Source organism: Bubalus bubalis, chromosome 14 (assembly GCF_019923935.1).
Source record: "Bubalus bubalis isolate 160015118507 breed Murrah chromosome 14, NDDB_SH_1, whole genome shotgun sequence".
NCBI lineage: Eukaryota > Metazoa > Chordata > Mammalia > Artiodactyla > Bovidae > Bubalus > Bubalus bubalis.
In genome coordinates this window covers 15,184,833-15,199,291 of record NC_059170.1, presented here as the reverse complement: position 1 = coordinate 15,199,291, position 14,459 = coordinate 15,184,833, and positions in this window count along the sequence as shown.

The window sequence follows — 14,459 nt, the reverse complement described above, 5'->3', positions numbered from 1 at the left end:
GATGTCTGGTGCCAGGACACGAATTCCCCTAGTATGATTCTTTCCCTCCACAACAGTGATCTTTTCCAGAAACCTGCATTGCACTCTTCAAAACTTACAGCCATAAAGTCCACTTGAGTTTGCAGAAAGTGTGATTGTTTGATTTCCTGTGTCCTTTTGTCTGGACTAAGGAATGATCAGATAGTTGGTAAAACATTATTTGTGGGTTTGTCTTGGAGGGTGTTTCTGAAAGAGATTAGCATTTGAATTGGTAAACTGAGTGAAAAAGATTTCCCTTACCAACACGGACAGGCACTGTCCAATCCCGTGAGGACTTGAATAGAATAAAAGGGTAGAGGAAGGGCAAGTTTACACTCTGCTTGACCTGGGAAATCCATCTTCTGCTGCCCTTGAGCATTGAAACTACAGGTTCTGGGGCTTTCAGACTTCAACTGGAACTTAGATTATGGGCTTCCTTGGTTCTCAGGCTTTCAGGTTTTGACTAGAACCTACATCAATACTTCTGGGTCCCTGACACGCAGACAGAAGATCGCTGAAGTTCTGTCTTTCATATACATAAGTTGTTGTTTAGTTGCTCAGTCGTGTCCAACCCTTTGCAACCTCATGAACTGCAGCGCTAGGCTTGTCCTCATTTAGAAAATGACAGATAGTGATAATATGTAACCCCTATGGCTGGTTCACGGTATGTGATCCAGAGCTTTCAGCTACTTATTCAGTCAAGTTTATCCTGAAACGTGGACAGTTTGCTGCCCAGTTGGCATTTCCTCCAGCATATGGGGCTGCCCTGCCTCTGTTCTCTTTCCTTTTCCCAAGCTGGATAGAGCTGGTTTCCTTTTCAGATACACACTCTACAGAGGGACTTGGGAAAGAAACAAAGACTGAAGAACAAATCAGTTTTCCCTCTTTTTAGAACCAGTTCTGTCAAAAGGTTGCACCTGGGGAGGAGTTGGCATCCTTTGGCTAAAATAGGGGCTCTCCTGCCCATTTGCGTGTGCTCAGTCGGAGCTGACTCTCTGTGACTGTAGCCTGCTGGGCTCCTCTGTCCATTGGATTTTCCTGGCAGGAATACTGGAGCAGGTTGCCATTTCCTCCTCCAGGGGATCATCCCAACCCAGGGATCAAACCAGTGTCTCCTGCAGTGGCAGGCAGATTCTTTACCGCTGAGCCACCTCGTTCTGACTGTAGGCATCTATTAATCCCACCCTCCAACCTTGCAGGTTTGGGATGTTAATCCCTCTCTCTCTGGTCTGTCCCCTGTGTCAGTGCTTCCTTGACCCACCCTATTCCCCATCCTGGTTCCTTGTTCATCTAAAGACGAACTGTGAGGCTGGCCCAAGGGAGAACCGACAGGTAGTCTGGGACATCGAGAAGTGTCCTGCAGTAGAGTCGCTGAGGGAGGTCCTGTGCCCGGTAGGACAGATGAAGCCCTTTGTTCCTGCAAATGGGTCTTTCCTGGCAGTGATGGAGCTGGCCTGCGGTCCAGCCCTGCTCGTCCTCTACAGCTGAAGCCATTATCCTAAAGTGGTTCTATTGATCTGCTGACTTTCTGTCTCCCGCCTGCTCTCCTCCCCTCCCCCACCAGCACCCCATGGTTGAGCTCCCAAATACTCTGTAAGAGCCAGCCTCCCACATGCAAGGCATTCTCTTTGGGGGAGGCAGGGGATAATGATTCTGAAGTTAAAGTAGATAGCAGTTCTTGTCTCTTGGGAAAGTGGATGTCCCCTTAGGAAAATCATTTTTAGACTGGCAAAGCCTGTGTCTCTGTTAAACATTACTTTCTCCTAGATTTTAGTTTCTTGTGATTTCAAGCTTGGGTATGATCTAGGAGACATGGATGATATGAAAGTTTGATTTTGAAGCTGGTATGTTGACCAGCTATGGGGCATTTTGCAGTATTGTGCTACTAGGACCTCATTTTATTAATATATGATTGCCAATTACATTAATATTGATACAGTTTACAGGTAATCAAAATAGTTAAAAATGATTCAGGGGTTTTGCAGAAGGTATGGTTATAAATTCCTTAAATGTATGTATTCTTATTTTATTCTTACCAGTCTTGCGAGATGACTATTATTATGCCCATTTTCAGGGGAGGAAAAAGAAATGACTTACATAATTCATAAATCTAGCCAAACTGTAGACAGGGTACAAGCTAGGCCATCTGACATAGCAACTTCTTTTTTTCCATATGAAAAGCTACATATATGATGATATTTGAGATTTGTGGCCTTCATCTGATTAAAGTATGCTGTATTATAGGCATATTTGATACTGCTTATGAGACACTAGAAACTTTTATTTTTCAAGTGGTGAGTAGCACAAGAGTTCATCACCTGAGTGCTGGCCCAGCACAAGGAGTTTTAACTGAAAAGCCCTCATTTAGTTCCCGTAGGGCTCTTACAGTTGTGCTAAATATTTTGAAAGAATTTGCCACTGCTGTCCTTCAATGAACACATAGCATCCAGATGGTGATTTAAAGTCTACATACCCAAAGTCTACGGTTAAAGTCCGTTGAGAATCTTCCCCCGCCCCCAACCCTGGGGATATAAAAAATCACAGCATAGACATGGAAGCTGGTTGGTTCTTATCCCCGGATGTGCCAGGTATACAGTGTCAGGGCAGGTCACAAGGAACAATATGGAATTAAGAGCACCAGAGGGCAGGATGCTGTCATGACCTTTAATTAAACTTACGATCATCTTATGTGCCTGTGCAGAAGGGACATTTAGAAGAGATGTATGGGCCTTCCATGGACCTAGAATGAATTACTGCCTTGTTAGAATAAGAGTGAAAGGAGGTTTCTGAAGGAACCAGATTCTGATTATTAGTGAAGGCGGGAGAATGGCGCATCCGTGAGACAATCCCTGTACATAATTATTATTTATTACTATTGAACAATATTATCTGCTGTGCACCAATCCGGTTCACTGCCATATATAACATTGACATGCTCTTGGCCCTGCCAGATCAATACCTTCTACTTCAGACTATAGAGATGACTTTTGTCCTTTATCTGCCCCCACTCCCTATTTTCACAATGGGAGATGTTTAAAGTGAGATGTAATTTTCAATTTTTTTAAGAGTAGCTCTTATAGATGTTTTTTTGCTTTAGAGCAATATTTGGCTGTTTTTTTTGTTGTTGTTGTTTGTTTGTTTTGGTTGAATCATAGTATACAATTGGCACTGTGTTTTTATTAGAAAAAAATAACAGCAGGTTTAGTATAACATGTTTGCAAAGGGAAGAGAAGTGGAGAAGAATGAAAAAGTAGAGGACTGAGAATCAAGATGTCTTGGATCCAATTTTAAACCTGTTTCTAGTGCAAAGAAGATAGGGCTCTTGTCATAGTTTTGCTCCTGTGAGAGTTGGGGCTCAGCATTTAGCGATCTATGAGCCCTGGTTTCTACATCTGCACAAAGGACTAAGTCAAAAGTGCCAAATATGTGATGTGCACACTATCACTCATGATTGCTATGTCTGTAGCAGACATTGCTAATCAATAACCTTCTCTTTCTGATAAAGCCAAAGTACAGTCTCAGCACACTCATAATAAATGAGGGTGATGTACTGATCGGAGTTAAAACCTAAAATGCTTGAATTATATGCTCACTCAGGTTTCTCCCAGTGTAGGCAACTCAAGAGCCTGAAACAGTGGCCAGCTTCCTGTGGATTTATGTCAGAAGGCTTTCATGTATTAAACTTATCCTTGACATAACTCTCTCAACTCACTTCAAAGAGGGAAGGCATGAGAAAAATCCCACAAGAAAGAAGACTATGAATATAATACAAAAATATGCGTGTTAAATGATCGCATTGTTTACTCTCTAGCAGACTTGAAGCAAAACTACACTTGCTCTGGGTCTGTTCGATTTCAGTCTCCTTTCCTCCTTGTCTTGAACAACACTCACTTCCTCTTTCTCCTGTAATTTTTTGAATTGATTCTTAATAAAAATTCATAATTGTGGCACCAGGCCATGTTCTTGTCACTTTTGAGGGCTGATTTTCTGTAGACATTGTATAAATCATCTCCATTATTTATTGCTTCACAAGAAAAGAACTTAGATACGTGTTGCCACTTAAATGCAAAGTGAAAAAAAAAGATGCTCTCTGTAGGTGATGCCAAACATTAATTCTGCTGTATTGTTCTGGAAGTGTATACCGAATAGCTGTCTCCAATGAATGTTTGTTTTACCATGTGTTTAGTTCTTTTTGTTACTGTGAAAAAAATTAGTCTATTAAGTTCATGTGAATACATAATTATTCTATGATGCTATTTGGAAAGAATATGCATTTTAAGTGACACTGACCTATTATTTCTAATATGATCATAGGTACGACTGGTGGAAAGTTGTATTGGTTAGCCCTTGAAATTAAGAGTATCTTTATTTCAAATTATGGCTCTTTAGTTCCTTAGAAAGAGAAATATTGGTATTGTCATCCAAGGCTAAGTTTTGAGTAAAGATTGGGTAGAAGTGCTTTCATAACTGAAAGTATGAAGTTTTCACTTTATAAAATATGTGCACCGTGCTCCTCAAGATGCAAGTTGCTCTTACAGTTAAGATTCCTTTAAATCAGTTTAATCTGGGCTGAACACGTCACATGAAAGTCCTATTGTTTTTATGGGACATGAGAGGGAGGGTGGGGGTCTCTGAAGTTCTCGAGAAGGAGGGCGGGAGGGGCTTCTGAATGAGAAATTTTTATTTTAAATGGAAACATGAGTGAATGGAAGAATGAATGAACCCCTTGCTTGTGAAATGAGAGACAAAGTGATATAACATAACATATCCAAGCATTGTGCTAATTCATTCTTGTGTGGGTCACTGTCACTTGTGATCCATTGTAGTAAGAGAAAGAAAGAAAGCATTTCTTTTCTTGTTGCTGCATCTCTGGCCATGTCCTCCTTACACACTCTAAGTTTTGAGGAGCCAAGAATTTGATTCTGGGGACCACAATTTATGAATAAGGAAGGTGACTACTAGTTACAGGTCAGGACACTGAGACCCTTATTTTTTTTTCACATTCTGGCTCTCAGGTAATAAGCCAAGTCACAGCAGATCTACTGACCTTCCATCTTTTGTCTTTAGCTCTTACCCTGTCTCAGTGCTTCCACAAATGATAACATAATGATCGCCTCTTAGGGGCTGATTGCCTAAGGTAAGTCCTAGATTTAGGGCAGAGGTGAAGACAGCCTTATTTTAACCCTCCATACAGCCAGTGAGCTTTGTATTTTGTGTGTCTACAAAAGAAGAGTGGCGCTTGCACATTTGCCTGGATATTAATAAAGCAGAATCTCTCGCTTTCATTGGTGGGGTCTGGCTCCAGCCAGTAGGTGTTACTCCTAGGGACTATTCTGCTGTCCTAACTTCGGTGAGCAGAACCCACCTTCCATGGGGGAAATGGAGCCATGAAACGCCCGGACCAGAGCACAGACTTCTAAGGGATGCCCTCTGACTTTCAAATCCCATTCTCATGTCTCCAGCAACATCCCTCTAAATTTGAGAACATTTATGAGACTCCCAGAATTTCTTACCCTTATTTCCTGAAACACGTTGACAGGTTTTTGAGTAAAGGATTGAAAAGCCACAAAACTCTCTTTCAGTTCTGTCAATATGTGCTGTATTTGGCAGATCAAAACTGAATACTGTAGTGTAAATTTTGGACTTGTGTCTTTGAGCAGCTTTTGCTCATTTCAGCAAAATATATACTATCTTTGTGCAGGTTTTTACAAATGTGAACGTAAGCTATAGCATATCCAAAATGTCTTTTATTTTCTTTACTTAAAATAATTGCTTTGGGAATAAACACTTAAGTTCTCAAAAATATATCTTTTGTTGTATTTTTTTAATTAATTAATTTATTTGGCTGGGTCAGTCTTAGTTGAGGCATATGAAATCTTAATTGCATCATATGGGGCCTTTCGTTGTGGCCCGCAGACTCTTTAGCTGTGATGTGCTGGCTCAGTTGCTGCATGGTATATGGAATCTTAGTTCCCCGACCAAGGATCAAATCCACATCCCTTGCATTGCAAGGCAGATTCTTAACCACTGGACCACCAGGGAAGTCCCTCTTTTTCTGCCTTTAATACTTGAATTTTAAACCCCTCCCACCATTCATGTGGGGAAGTGAATAAGTTATTCATCATACTTGATTAGGCTTCATCATCCCCAGACACATTTCCCAAATCTCTTGGGAGTTTGATAACATTGATGCCAAGTTACACACCTTGACATGGGAAATTGACCAGAAGGAGACCTTCACCTAATGTGAGTTTGCATAGACTTTTCTCTGTTAATCAGCATTAATTAAAAATACTAAGGACAAGAATTGGGGAGTAAAGAAGAAAACTCCTCACGTAAGAAAAAGAATAGATTGAAGGCAATTGGCACTCTAAGCTTTTGCCATCAAGTCCTGGTGAAACTGAGGGATTTGAAATCAGCAATGGCTGAATCTAGATCATGCTTCTCTCTCCCCCATCAGGTTGGCATGACTTGCAAGAACCCCAGTGAGCAATCACCAACCTGTGTGGTTAAGATGGTGGCCTTTGATCAGCTGTGACCAAAGAGAAGAGGGCTAAGAGGCAATGCAGACTCCAGCCAATGGGGAGATCTGCCTTTTTAATTGTGGCTCTTAACTAAAAATTAAAGTGTATAATTTCCCATGAGTCTGAAGAATGGTTGCATTTTATCAGCCACTGCATAGAATACTTTCTCCATGAGAATTTAGAGTCCAGAGTGTCCAACAGGGCTTTTCATAGAATCAACACTGATCCCTCTACCCTCTTTTCAAGTGTAGCTTTGTCTCCAGTGGGACCTTGAGCTCTTCATGCTGGTGAAACCGAAAGAAGCTCTGAGTGCCCTGTGACTCATTCTCCAAGGCTGAGGGCTTTATCAGACTCCATTCAGTAGGGGTTTTTTTTGATAACAGGGGTTTGAAATATCCTTGTGACAGGAAATTCTCACTGTTATATTTGTGCTTTCCTGTTGGACCCAGTAGATTTTGTTTTCATTTATTATTTAATTTACAGACAGGAAAATCATTTGGGTCTGGAGACCTCTTGATAACACAGTTAATGCAATTGCCAGGACATCCCGGTGTGCACTAAGCCCTCGGAGTCTGAATGGCTGTCCTTTCAGAGTTCCAGGTGTTGGTTTCAAGGGTGACCACGTGATATCCCATAATCACACTTATGAAAGGGCTAATTAAAAATACAGATGTCTTCAACTCACAATAGCCAGACAGCTGAAATACTTATTAGTATTTTTTTTAATGTTAAATCTCTATATACTCACTTCTTTCCAACAGAAAAACTAATAATAGATAACAAAGCCCAGACAGAAGGGCCCTGAATCCTTTTCCTCCCAATAAATGACATGGTTTTGTTTTTTTAAATAGAGAAATCACCTAGTACTTCTACAAATTGATCTTTTACAAACATGCCTTTTTAGATTACTCTGTTTTCCCTTTCAGGAAGGCTCAGACACACAGTATTGTTTATCTAGGGCAAGAAGATTTTAAAGGTCTGCAGCCTGACTCCTCTAACACAGAGCTGATGGCCATACAAAACAGCATCTGAGTCTGAGAACAGAGAACCATTAAGGACCCTTCAGCCTTAAGAGGCAGATCTCTTGTACTGTAAACATCAAGTAGTCTCTAACTTCTGGGAGGCAGAATAAACAGAAACATTATCATGTTAAAAAATGTCTTAGTGATGTGTGGTGTGGACTTAAGAACTGGGTCCTGATGAATGAAAAATCCTTTACAGAAAAGTTGGGTTTGCATATGTGAACCAATGCAAATGCATTCCCCCTGCTCTGGCAGGTAAATACTTTGGACCTGAATGTGTAGTTAAAATAACCATCAAAAATACCAAATTTATGTTCTGCCAAAATAATGACCCATTAAATTACAAAGATGTCTTAAAAATGCTGATGTGACCTTTTGTTAACTTTCTTTCTTCCTCCCTTCATTTTTTTATCTTCTTTTTTTCTTTCTTTCTCTTTCTTTCTTTCTTGTATGTCTTCCAATATAAAAAACTGCTATTTTGAAGGGCTTGCTAGGTTAAAGGCACTGTGCTAGACACTTAGATGGGAGCACGGAGATGAACAAAACTTGCCCTGGAGGAAGTCACAGGCTATCAAGAATTATACTCCACAGGCGGTTTGGAGAATAGGTTGGGGAGAGTAAAACTATAGAACTCAAAAGGTTGGAGAAATAACACAGATTGTTGTATAATCTTTTTGTGCGGCTCCAGGGAAGTTGGTGACACATATCAGGGCAGGGAAGCTGTACATGTTTTAATCATCTCACCTCCTCGGGATGATAGTGAAGATCAGGTACAGCGGGAGAAAGGTGGCATTAACCCCTCCCCTCATGTAGGATTCTCCTTTCTGGCTTTGCATCTCTGTATTCAGCTCTCAGGAAAATTGCATGTGCTTTTTCTGTCTACTCTCCTCTCTTTCATTTAATGCACTTCAGAAACTTTATTTATTTATTTTTTTTGAGCATCCACTAAGGTACTCTAATGGGTAAGACAGATTTGACACTCACCCTCATACTGCTTATAAACCCTAAGAAATCAAGGAGTCCTGCTCTAGAGTTCTAATGCCAATGGCAACTCTTGGGATTGGGATAAGTATACCTGTGGCGGATTCATTTTGATATTTGGCAAAACTAATACAATTACGTAAAGTTTAAAAATAAAATAAAATTAAAAAAAAAAAGAAAAAACATGTAAAAAAAATTATTTATTTATTTGGGTGTGTTGGGTCTTTGTTGCAGCACATGGAAGTCTCCGTTGCATCATGTGGAATCTTTTATTGCTGTGCATGGACCTTCTAGATGTAGCGCTTGGGCTCAACAATTGCAGCGTGAGGGTTTAGTTGCTCTGAAGCATATGAGATTCCAGCTCCCCAACCAGGGATTGAACCCGTGTTCCCTGCATTACAAGGTGGATTCTTAATCACTAAGCCACCAGGGAAGTCAGAAGAATTTCTAATTATGATGCTACTTCCCAGTCTATATTATCTTTGTGATTTTTTTTATACTTTCATTTTTCAAAAGTTAAAATATCACTAGCCTTTCTAATAGAATCCACTGTTGTGAAATGACTCCCTATTAACTCATATTGCTTTTTGGTCATTTTCACTACTTGTATCCACCATGAACTGATGCATGAATAATTTTTCTAGTTATTAAATCAGGTTTTCTCACAACATTCAATAACTGCAGCTAAACAATAATTTCTGGCTCAATATTCATCTACAAATCTGAGTGTTTTCCCCATGTCCCTAAACGTCTGTATGGTATTTTGGAAGTGACTAGATCCATGCTGTCAAATATGGTGGCCACATGTAGCTACTGAGCACTTGAAATGCATTCAGTCCAAACTCAGACATGCTGTACCAGATTTAAAAAACTTAATATAAAATAAAATGCAAAATATTGCATTCATATATTTATATTGATTACATGTTGGAGTGACAATATTGGTTGGCAATACTTTGTCTCTGACATGCTTCAGATTGCTGCAGAATTACACCATTCAGGTCACAGCCCCTTCTGTATCCAATTACAACAGCATTGTGGAGTGGAACACAAAATTAGGACCCCATATAAATACCCACTGCCCTTTCCCTAAAGACTTATCTTCTTTACTGGAAACTTACCTCCCACTCTGGAACCTGATCCCCTGCTCCAGAAATCTATCTGCATCTCTGTCTCTGTCTCTCTTACCCTACTACAGGCTCCCACCCCAATCTTTTCCCTCACATGCGTCATGTTCAATCTTGAAGAAATAAAAAGTTGGATGTATAAACACACATTCACGCAAGCAACAGGAATGCATTTTGGACCCATTTTTTCTCTCACATCCTGAATCCTCAGTCTTTCTGTAGCACATCTGATATGTGCCATTTTATATGAATCTGAATTTTCTCTCTACCTTTTTCTTGAGCCAGTTATTGCCTAGCTTCACAGTCTCTCCACCCACTCTGTCCAGGTGGCACTTGTGGAAAGCCCATATTTTCTCTTCTCTTACCTCATTCTCTCTATTAGTAGGAAGACAGAAACTCAGAGATGGTTCCATTGGCTTTAGACCACCTGCCTAATCCATCCTACTCAAGTGTCTTTTTTAAAATTCTCTATACCAGAGTCATTCATAACAAGCAGGAAGGGGAAAAAAAAAAACTTTATATGTTTTTCATTAACATATACTGTTAACTATGCCAGTAAATTATGGATAATTTAATTTAGACTTAATGGCAACATTTTTCCTCACTAATGAAATGGTTATTTGTTATTAGGAAAATATTTATTGAAGTGGAATTGTGTGATCTCTCACATCACTATTAGACCTTGTTAAACCTTTTTTTTAATTTCAATTTGGATTTAATTAAGATTCATTAAGCATTTTATTAAATCTAAATTAAATTCTAATGGAAACAAGGTTTGCCCAGGAAAGACAGTTGTGCCGTCCTTCCCTCTCAGTTCTTTTAAAGTGACACGGGAAGACTTAGAATCAAGCCAGCTCCATCATTATTGCAGAACAGAAAGAATGAAGGAATGCAGGTTAGTCCCAGACTGATCATTGTTCAAATTGCAGAACTGCTGCTGACTCACCATGAGACCTTGGATAAGTCATCTTATTTCTGTGATGCTCAGTTTATCCTGTATAAGATGAGGATGGTAACAGTGGAGTGGTTTTAGAGATGGAAGGGCAAGGATTAAATAGCAATAAATATTTATATCTCCTTTTCCTGTTTCAACTATCTATTACTCCTTAGAAAGTGGAATTAAATAAATACGTTCTTTGAATAAGAAAGATAAGTTACTATCCCCAGGACACCGCCCCACCCTTTGTGGTATGCCCACAGCCTGCCTATATTTTTGTAAGTTGTCCTTATCTCAAACTCATTTTATGTTGCACAATTTGAGTGTGTTCTCTGCTTTCTTCCAGGATCCCAACTGATAGACACACACAGGGAGCACTCAGACTGAAGGTTCCTACCCAGTGTGTAAACAGAGAGCTAGGAAAGCAGGAACATGGATTATTCTAGTGGCCAGTCAAGGTGTGTCCAACTGCATTACTAGCTGACCTGAGATATAATAAAAATGCTGAAAATATCAGCAACTGTGATTTGCTCCTTTGCCATGCCTTTCCATTCCCCAAAGCAGGCCAGATTCTGAAAGTTCCTTATACCTTTTCATTGGAAAAGACCCTGAAGCTGGGAAAGATTAAAGGCAAAAAAAGAAGGGGGCGGCAGAGAATGAGGTGGTTAGATGGCATCACTGACCCAATGGACATAAATCTGAGCAAACTCTGAGAGATAGTGAAGGACAAGGGAGCCTGGCGTGCTGCAGTTCATGGGGTTGCAAAGAGTTGGGCATGACTTCAAGACTGAACAACAACAACAAAAACCTTCTTTTGTCTTCATTCCAGAAACAGAGGGGATCAAGTGGCCCAGATGGAAAGCAGAAATTCAGACAGAGGATTGTGGAAGAGGAAACTTAAAATAACTGAACAACTTAAAAAAAAAAAAGAAAACAAGTGAGGGTTTATTGGAAACAACTGCCTTGAGAGAGAGAGAAAGACACTCCGGCATAAGAATAAAGAAGATGAGGGGACACAAAAGCAAGCCAGATGGGAATCACAGCAAGTAAAACAAAGAAGAAGAAAGAAAGGGTACAACTGTGCAGAAAGTGGACCAAGAGAATGCAAGTCCAGGGTACCCTAGCCTCTGTCTTTCTTTTACCCAGAAATGGGGCCATTGCATATGTATGTACCTGAGTGTGTTTTGGTGCTTAAAGAAAAAAATAATAGCAGTAGGGTGGGATATGACAAAATGCTGTGAATCTCTGCTTGCCATGTGAACTGGTAGGAAAATCAGGCCCTCACTCATTGAAGTGGGATCCAGACTCTGAAGACAGTAGCCTTGCCCAGCTTGATGTCCCATCTCACACTCAGTCCCAGGACCAGTCTAGGAGAATGTACCAGGAGGCCAAAGCAACAGTTTCACTTCTCACAGTTACTAGCTATGAGACTGGAGAAGTTGTCCCACTTGCTTGTCTCAATTTCCTGACATGAAAAATGGCAGACAACTCATAGGATTAAAAAAAAATAATGTAAAAGAACCATTGTGTTGTCTTTCTGACTTATTCACTCTGTATGACAGTCTCTAGATCCATCCATGTCTCTGCGAATAATCAAATTTTGCTCCTTTTTATGGCTGAGTAATGGTGGCTCAGCTGTGAAGAATCTGCTTGTGATGCAGGAGACCATCTGCAATGTAGGAGACTAGGGTTCAATCTCTGGGTTGGGAAGATCCCCTGGAGAAGGAAAGAGCAACCCACTCCGGTATTCTTGCCTGGAAAATCCCATGGACAGAAGAGTTTGGATGGCTACAGTCCATGGGATTTGCAAGTCTGATTTGCAAAACAGTTGAACACAACTTAGCAGCTAAACAACAACAATATTCCATTGCATATATGTACCACCTCTTCCTTATCCATCCAGTGTTAAGGAACATTTAGGTTGCTTCCATGTCCTGGCTATTGTAGGGATTGATGTATATACACTATTAATACTATGTATAAAATAGATAACTAATGAGAACATACTGTATAGCAGAGGGAACTGTAATCAATGCTCTGTGGTGACCTAAATGGGAAGGAAATCCAAAAAAGAGGATGTGTGTATATATATATATCTGATTCACTTTGCCATACACCAGAAACTAACACAACATTGTAAAACAACTATACTCCAATAAAAATCAAGTAACTTTGTGCTGTTGTCTTGTATACAATTAAGACTTTAAAAAAGTTTCCCTCTTTCCATCACTTCTTTTGCCTCGCTTTTACTTCCTTCTTTCCTGCTATTTTTCTCCTTGGGTCTGGTGTTAAAACTCCATCTAGGCAATGGCACCCCACTCCAGTACTCTTGCCTGGAAAATCCCATGGGCGGAGGAGCCTGATATGCTGCAGTCCATGGGGTCGCTAAGAGTCGGACATGACTGAGCGACTTCACTTTCACTTTCATGCATTGGAGAAGGAAATGGCAACCCACTCCAGTGTTCTTGCCTGGAGAATCCCAGGGACGGGGGAGCCTGGTGGGCTGCCGTCTATGGAGTCGCACAGAGTCGGACACGACTGACGCGACCTAGCAGACATTTAATACAATTGCTGTTGTTGTTACCACTATTTTTTAGTCACCATGATTGCTGCTGGTTGATGTTATGCAGGTTTCTCCTTTTTTTCTTCATAAAACTCCTACCCTGATCTCTAAGGATGCCCACCCCACTCCCAAGGAGCTCTTTTGGGGAATATCCCCCCATCAAAAACCTGGCCCTGTCTACTCTGCTTGCATCTTGCATGGGCAGGGATGATCAAGGCTCCAGTCATTATCCCACTGATTACTCTCTTAGTTCTTGCTAGGAGGGGCTCCTAATGAGAGCAACTTGGCTGCCTCCAGCCTTTTCCACGCCTCCTGGAGTCCCAAGAGAGGCTTTTGGGTTTTAATAAACTGTTTGGTCCTATTTTTAAACCGCATCCATTAGAGTAGGAGCAAGCAGCAGAAAAAAAAAATCAAAGGTAATATCCCCAAAAGATAAGGTTTAATTTAGTTTTGTTTGTTGATGGTGGGTGTTCTGCTAATCAGCCTGTACATATCTAGAGCTCAGGTTGAATTTCATTGACAATCTGACTGCGGAGAGCAAAGACCATCTTTTGACAGCAGCCCAGTCTGAGAGGACATCTCCCCCTTTAGCTGACTGGATCAGGCAATGGACTTGGAGGCACCAAAAGGGCCCCCTTCAGCCAAGCTGGACACACTATTTCTTTTTCTAGCCCAGCTGAACTCTCTCATCTCTCCACTCTGATAATAAACCCTATTACGGCTCAAGCTTTCATCTCTCTGGGTGGTATCAGGATTTGGGGGACATGTGGCCTTGGTCCTTGTGTTTGGGTGGCATGTAGCTGTGAGACTCTGCTGATGTAAACAGGTTTTATAAAATAGACAATGATGACAATAAAGATAAAAATATAAAAACAAGTTGTATAGGGCATCTATTCTGTTGGTACTAAGGATTCTGTAGAGATGATGTCTAATTCTCCTATTAACCATGGTAGTTAGAAACTGTTATCTCATTTCTTAGATAAAGAAAGAGGCCCAGCAAGGCTGAACATCCTACCCAAAATCAAACAACCAACAGCTAGTGAGAGACAGAACTAAGAGCTTCTTTATGTTTCATGTTTGTCTCTGTCTAGGGAATATTTTCTGGTGGTATGTTTCTTCTTCCCACACGTTAAGTACCTGTCAAGTTCCCAAGAAAGGGAAGAGGAGAGAAAAAGACACAAGCAACCAGTGGGGGGTGTGGAATATTCACTAGTCTTGCAGGGACTGTCCACTCCAGTGGAAATGAAAGGCAAACCTACAGGAGATAAGGCTCAGATAAGACCGTCT